The sequence below is a fragment of the Vigna unguiculata genome, chromosome 6 (assembly GCF_037176805.1).
Source record: "Vigna unguiculata cultivar grain cowpea cultivar isolate G323 ecotype 2 chromosome 6, ASM3717680v1, whole genome shotgun sequence".
Lineage (NCBI taxonomy): Eukaryota > Viridiplantae > Streptophyta > Magnoliopsida > Fabales > Fabaceae > Vigna > Vigna unguiculata.
In genome coordinates, this window is record NC_140797.1 from 27,959,939 (window position 1) to 27,968,213 (window position 8,275).

The 8,275-nt window shown below is 32.0% G+C and overlaps 1 non-coding gene across 1 annotated transcript; it reads left to right on the forward strand.

Moving 5' to 3' along the window:
* The first annotated feature begins 525 nt into the window (after positions 1-525).
* Positions 526-605, forward strand: TRNAL-UAG (transfer RNA leucine (anticodon UAG)). The gene has a single exon. It is a non-coding gene; the product is annotated as a tRNA-Leu (tRNA).
* The last annotated feature ends 7,670 nt before the right edge of the window (positions 606-8,275 follow it).

Here is an 8,275-nt window from a genome sequence, read left to right on the forward strand (position 1 = left end):
CAGATCCACATAAATATTTTTTTTAATAAAAAATATAAAAAAAATGTGTTTGATTTTTGGAGAAAAAAATATTTTAACAACTAAAAGGGAGAATCTTAGAACAAACCTAAATCTATTGTCGGATTCCACTTTTTATGTAGTTTTTTCGTAGTTTTTCTTGATAAATTATGGTGACAACTCCATTCTTGTTTTCAAAAGATGTATTTCTCAGTGTCTTGTCGTGAACACGATGACAACACACGGGAGTTATGTTTGACTAAACACAACTTCAATTTGAGGAGTTATACGTCATGCCATGCAAGTAGGACTCAGTCATGTACATATTTTTTTTCAAAACTTGCCAATTTGGATAATATCTCACTTAAATTGCACCATTGCGAAAAACTTGTCCCATTTAATATCATGTAATCTAATTTATTCATAGTCTCTTTATTTTCTTCCTTAATAAAGTAAGTGCAAATTATTTTGTTATGTTTAAAACTAAATAAGATATAAAATTTACAAGCCTAGTTGTCAATAACAAAGGATAGTTTGGCCGAGTGGTCTAAGGCGTTAGATTTAGGCTCTAGTCCGAAAGGGCGTGGGTTCAAATCCCACAACTGTCATGGTTTTTTTTTCTTTGATTACCCTATATGCACCTCCATAGGGAAAATTATATTATTTTGAAAAATATTTAATATAAATAAAAAATAAAAATCACCTTAATTTATCTTGTCTCTTAGTTTTGTATTGGAAAAAGTATAATAGCTTCATTAATAGATGCATTACTTCTAAATAAAAGGGTAAGTAACATGATTATCATAAGGACTAGGAATTATATTTGAGATTCAAGGGTGGGAATTTATCATCATTAAATATAAAAAAAAATCCATTAGTCCATAATCTTTTTAGCCTTCTATGGGGCCACAAACAACACTTTTGTTATATACCTTCTTATTAATTAGTTCTTACACCTAACTGAAGTTCCATGAGTAGGAAACGATCTTCCAAAAACTTTTTCATGAATAAGGATAATGCATGCATTTGACAAATCTAACAAAAATAATAATGTATACAACACATTGGAGATAACCTATGGGACTAGAATGAGAATGAATTCCACTTATTACTACATTAGTTTCAATGTATCGAAATATTTTACTAGGATCTAATTCATCTAAAGTGAGTAAAATGGTATAAGCCATTTCAATCACTAATGAGAAATTTATGTATATGAATATAAATGCAGTATCAACTATTAACATTATTGATTTTACTCTCTAAGTTGAATGGATCATTTTAAAGCAAAAGTTCTAAAGATACCACAATTCTTGTCACAAGAACTTTACGTCTATGAAACTAGTCACTACTAGTACCTTGGTTTTAGCCTCCCAAAACCTTATGATTTTCAAAAATTTGTGAAACCATGCAAGCATCAAAATACCTTGTTTCCTCCTACATCTTATGAATAATGTAGTATTCACTTGTTATTTCTCACCAACTCAGCATTCATTTTTTTTTGGCAATAACAATGTCTTGATGTATTTTGGTTGTAATTGTAATTATTTATAAAAATCAAAGGAGCTTTGTATTCATGCAAAGTAACATATGTATAAGAAAATTGTCAACTTGGTACAGGTGGAGAGTATACAAGTGTGTAATTATATAACCTTGTTTCCTCCTACATCTTATGAATAACGTAGTATTCAATTGTTATTTCTCACCAACTCAACATTTATTAGTTTTTTGGCAATAACAATTTCTTGATGTATTTTGGCTGTAATTGTAATTCTTTATAAAAATCGAAGGAGCTTTATACTCGTGCAAAGTAACATATGTATAAGACAATGGTCAAGTTGGTACAAGTGGAGAGTATACATGTTTGTAAAGGAATTATGTTATCTTCAAAAAAATTTCTTGCTTTCTAGTTAGAGTAAAATGGATCTAGATCTAAAAAATGAATCATTCAACTTAGAGAGTAAAATTAGTAAACTTAATAATTGATAGGGCATACATATGCATACATTTCTCATCTGTGATTGAGATGATTTATTTTATTTTACTCATTGTAGATGAATCAAATTCTAGTAAAATATTTTGATACACTAAAATTGATGTAGTAATAAGTGGAATTGATTATCATGATATTAATACGAGTTGTCTCCAATATGTTGTATACATTATAACTTTTGTGAGATATGTGCAAAAGTCCTTTTGATGTTATTGTTGATAGTTGACAAATGCATGAATTATCCTTGATTCACGGAAAACTTTGTCAAGGATAAATATTCTTTAACAAGGGTAAGTGAAAAAAATTGCATGCTCCTTTTCTTCTTAAAGATAAAACTATTGTAATATTGAAACAGTAATAAGATAACACATAGACAAAAAAAAAGTAAATGAATAATAGGAGAGGAATATATGTATTATAGATAATATAATGTGATAAAAATAAAAGATAAAAAGTGATATTATTAGTTAAATATTTAAAAATAATGAGTATCTAAAAAATAAAAAATGTTCTTTTTTCTCTTGAGCAAATTTATTGATGTAGAAAATAGTTTAAGAGTAGAAATGATTTTGTAGATGAAACTTTTATTTTTGTAGTATTAAAAAGTTAAGCTATCAATATAATTTTTTATTAATCGAGTTTTCTTATATAAAACCATCATTTGTCTAAAACATTTACTCTAAATCTTTCTTTGCAATCTTTGTAAAATTTCGACCTCGTCTTTCATCCCTTTGAAGATTTGCACCCACCTATAGACTCCTAGTGTAGAGGGCAACACATTTGTTAATTCAAAAGTGTGATTACAGTCATTTTCTCCTTTTTTTCTTGAGTCAGTTATGTTCTATTTGAATGTGGCCTCTATAAGGTTTTCATGTGACCCCCAATACCCTAAACTAAATCTCTATTTTTTTATGGTCATAAGGGTATGTTCAAATCATTTATGTGTGTTTTCTTTGCATAGTTAAAGTTACTTGTGAGAGTTGTGTTATGTGGAGCATTAATAGTGTTAGGAATTTACTAACAAGGTAATGAAAGCTAATATATTATAATAATACTTAAATTTTTAATTAAGGCATTGAGGCTGTAATTTGTTGTATTAATTAGAGTAGAGTAGCTTTGATAATTTAATTGGTATAATATGACTATTATAAATGTTGAAATTCATGTGAAGTTTTGGTTTGTAATATGGTATTTGTGAGTTTGATATATCAATTAGATAAGTGGTGTCATTTTAGGTGTTTTTGAACTAAAAGGTAGGTATTTTAACATGAGGAATGGATAAAATTCTTGAATAGCCTCTTTGTGATCCAATATATGAGCTCTTCATCTACTGATTATGCAGACTCTCTCGGTGAGTGCTCTGGTCATTGGATAAAACTTGTTTTTTCAAAATATAAAGAGCAAGGGTGATCTTTGTTGGTGCAAGGTGGCTCTAGAAATGGGTGATGAATAGAGCATGTAAACATTTTACAATTATTTTGCGTAGACATAATATAAGTGAACCAAAATTTTAAGGCAAAGAAGAATGCACTTTAGGATTTATACTGGTTTACCTCGCACGTTGAGGCTACGTCCAGTCTTTTAAGCAACTTGCTTAAGAAGTTCCACTAATCAAATCCCTTAACTTTCACGAGTATCATCCTCTTCAAGTATTACTAGTATAAACCTCTCTAGGTTACAATGGGTTTAACCTCTCCAAGTATCTTTCTCAATCTCTCATTGAGATCAAGAACTTTCATTTACAATAAACAATAATGATATCTCATGCAGAAGAATACAATCACGCTCATAGGGTAAACTTCACAATGTGAAGGATATTACAATGTTTAACACTCAACCCAATATCACTCCACAAAATACAAAATGCTAATAGTAATCTTACTTTGATTTCTCTTGAATATTTAACAATTTTACTCATTCTTTATTTCAGAATTCTTTCAGTATATTTCTCGCTTTTTTTCTTCTTCTTTATCTTGGTCTTAGTATTTATAATTAGTGTCATTTGACCGTTGATGCATATTCAATTGAGCATATGCTTTGTGTGTCACTTGGTGATTTATTTAACTTTTCGCGCCATTTGATCATCTGAACTTGATTTTTCTAATAGTTATGATACTTGTCTAAGACATACTTTGACTTCACTTGTCTAGTTAATCTTCCATTTGAGTCATCTAATGGAAGTAATTGTGTAAAGTGTCATATTAGACACATTTTTTGTCTTTTAGAGCACTTTTTTTGGGAGTTTTGTCTTCTTTATTTTCTATTTTTAAAGTGTTTTAGTATTTTTTGGTTTTAGAGTGTTTTAGTGTCTTTTTAGTATTTATAATTAGTGTCATTTGACCGTCGATGCATATTCAATTGAGTATATGCTTTGTATCTTCAAATATCTTCATCTTGCTCCATATGAAAGTACTTGATATATCAATCAAAGTGTATTGCTGCTTGTGAATTATCAATTCTTTCCTTTTCATCCATTCATGAACTTGAATTTTAAACTTCATACTATTGTGGCTTTAATTTTATAGATATTCTCTTGCATTCTTTGATCTATAGAGTATTTTATTTGCTCATGATTGCTTTTTAATCATATGATAGTATTCATAATATTCAATCAAAGAGGTTTTCCTTTATATTTATATTCAATCAAATACTCAATCACATTGATATTCTTTAGATATATCTTCAATCATAATATATTCAATCAACATTGAGCCTTGAGTGTTTGCTTGACAATATTAATAAAATAATTTGATATTCTCTTAATTGACTCGTTATCAATTTCAACCTTTGACTTAATCTTTATGTCACTTGGTGATTTATTTAACTTTTCGCGCCATTTGATCATCTGAACGTGATTTGTCTAATAGTTATGATACTTTTCTAAGACATACTTTGATGTCACTCGTCTAGTTAATCTTCCATTTGAGTCATTTAATGGAAGTAATTGTGTTAAGTGTCATATTAGACACATTTTTTGTCTTTTAGAGCACTATTTTTGGGAGTTTTGTCTTCTTTATTTTCTGTTTTTAGAGTTTTTTAGTATTTTCTGAAAGGGTAATAGGAGAAAGGGAAGAAGAGATGAAGCAAGGCTTAATGAGAGAAGAGAAAGAATATTATTGTATATCAGAAAACAAGAGTTACAGAGTTTATATAGGAATACATGCATAACAATCATGCATAACTATTTTTCACGTAATATTTTCTTCTAAAAATCTTATTTTTAATAAAAATGTAGTCAAAAGGGTGTTTTTAGAGTGATATTCTAGTTTAGTATGTTTTTGAGTTCCTAAGACTAGTCTAGCATAGTGTTTCCTTAATTCTAACTTTGATTAAATTCTCTTAAACTTGAATAACATGAATTTTAATTATGTTTTCTAGAAGGCTTGAGATTTAAATTTGAAGATTTGATGAGATCTACAAGTTGGTCGAACGATAAAGAAAAGTTGTCAAAGAAATCTCTTGTGAAAAGTCAACATCACCCATCCTAGGTGGCAACTAACTTAGAGAAGCATCTAAACAGCTAGACAGATTCATTGGATGTGCAATGGGAAGTTAGAAAAGTTTAGAAGATTGGTCAAAGAGGAGTTGAATTAGTTATACAATGTACAATGTGACCATTTAATTCAATATTTCAGATTAAAGATATTGAAACAAAGATTAAGACCTATTCACCCAACATTTTTGGGTTTAAACCCATTTTTTCAGAGAGAGATTGAAATATCCTGGCCAGATATTACTAATTTAAGTAAAATAGAAATAATAATAGTAATAATATCACATTGAATAAAAACTCTTTCCCAAAATGCGAGAAAATTTCAATTTTATTAAAACCGCTAAAATCAAAATTTGTACTTTAACTCAAAGTTTACATATCCAAATATTGGTTATAAATCCCGTTCAAAAAATAGTAGATATAATCAATAAAACAAAACTCCCATGTTGCCCCTCTTTGATGCTATACCTCACCAGCTCCACCTGTAACATCATCTACTCCCATGTAACGAATTACACGATCATCGCCAAACACAAGCAAATAGGGTGAGCTAACAACATAAATACATACATAACCAAAATAAAGTGCACACACACACACACACACACACACTCGGTCGGGAATCCTCCATACCCCGATTCCATAAAACATGGTCACTACCATGTTCATCCACGCTCTACATCCTCAGATGGTGACCTTAAGATAATCCTTGCTACCACAAGCCACAACTCGTGGTTCCACCTCTACAAGTCAAAACTAGTAGATAGACTACGGGACTATCCTGTTACGGACCACCATCCGTAACGCTAGGTTGATTTCCCAATATGAACCATAATTTGTATTCTCAACACAAGATTTACAACCCCACTGGCCACAACCCGTGATTTTCCTAATCAAGTGGAGCCCATCCATATGAGCCACAACTCGCATACTCACACCGGTTTTCCAATATCACTAGGACACAACTCGAGATCACTAGGTGTTTACCCTCCATTTTGAGCCACAACTCAAGGAATGCCTTAGTAAGCTTCATCCTTAAGGTGTCATCCAAAGCATTGTAGAACACGCACCAATCCATTGGAACAACCTGTTGTCCCCTGCCTAAGCGCTGCCAACCGAAGTTTGGTTGTAGACCGCTTAGCATAAGCCTTTCGCCACCAGGCGCCACACGCTCCAAAAATCTCTAGATTTCCAGGTATCGCCTGAAAATCCTACACTTTAACGTGATCCATATTTCTCTTATGCCTATGCATTTATAATGCATGCATACCATTCCCATTTGAAACCATATCCACCTTCAAACCCAATCACAAGTTAAAACTAAATTTATGAACTCCAAGTCTTACTCACTGAATAACTACAATCACCCTTCCAGCAACCCTCTTATAATTCCATCATCAAACCTCGACACTTAGCCATGTAATTCCATCAAACACAACACGTAGTGCCACTTTTCCCTGCGCTGGTGCTTGGCGACAAGCCAGGTCCGCTAGGCGATGCATAGAATTCTAGGTAAAACCCAAAATTTCTTTGCACCTATGACAACCCTCAATTCCCATGTCTAGTTTCACAACCCAACAGCAAATCATGCCTACAATTGTACAAATACTCAACCTACATCATATCCAACAACTTTTTAGTGCAATTCATACTACAATTAATCCCCGAACATCAAAATCCCAATTTTCCCAAAACCCTAAAATGCACTTATGATCATACTCACAATGATTCAACCTATTCCTCGAACCACAACACAATTCAATAATTCTTGACAGTTCGCAATGTATCCAGTTGCTAAGAACCTTTTTCCCTCAATCTAAATAACCCAAAAACCACAAAACACTAAAAACGAGCCAATCTTGCTTGCGCCGCTTGGTGGGTATTCATCGCTGCTAGGCGCTTCATGTAAAAACCTAAAAAACTGGGTTACTCTAGTTGTGTCACTTGGCGGCTAGTTCATAGCGCCAGGCAGTTTCTGGCAAAAACCCAGAAACTAACAACAATACACATGGCTTGCTTGGCAGACCTTCAAGGCAGCAAGGTGGTTTTTAAAATTTCTAGAAACACGAAAAGAATCCAGAAAATGGCAAGGACCAACGATTCACATACAATACATACAACATCCAATCAATTAACAACATATTAAAGCACGACAGATTAACGCCTAAAATTTCTTAGCCCATTTTTTCCTTAGCCCTTGTTTCCTCTCCAAAGTTGATTCCAGCCCTCAATACTCTCTCTACTAGGTGCCCAAACTCTCTTTTCTCAATGCCAAATTCATTCCTCTAGTTAACTCTCTCAAGGCCTCTCTTTTCCTCCCATTTTCCACCATAATTTAATTTAATTAATAATAAAAACGAAAATTATTATTATGAGGCATTAATGGCAATGGCCATCAAATGCCATTAACAGGAGGTCTTCTTAGCCCTTCCAGCTCCCTATGACGGCAAGGGTTTCTGAACATTTCCCTTCATGACCAAAAAGAGTTTTTGCAAAAAGAAACCTATTTTTGCATAAGTTAAGGTTTGAACACACAATCACACACTTGCCAAGCGAATGCACAACCAACCAACCAAATCATGTTTCAAGATAATTCTTATACAACTAAGGTTATATTATCACGCACCATGGTCAAGCCTATTTAAAATAATAAAACAATCAAATTAACACACAAATGACATCCACATGACTCAAACCCAAGTCTTCTCCTAATAGCCAAGTACTCTCAACCACTTGAGCTAGTATTGTTCCCTATCATAACTCCCCACATTAAATTTCATAAAGATTCCATT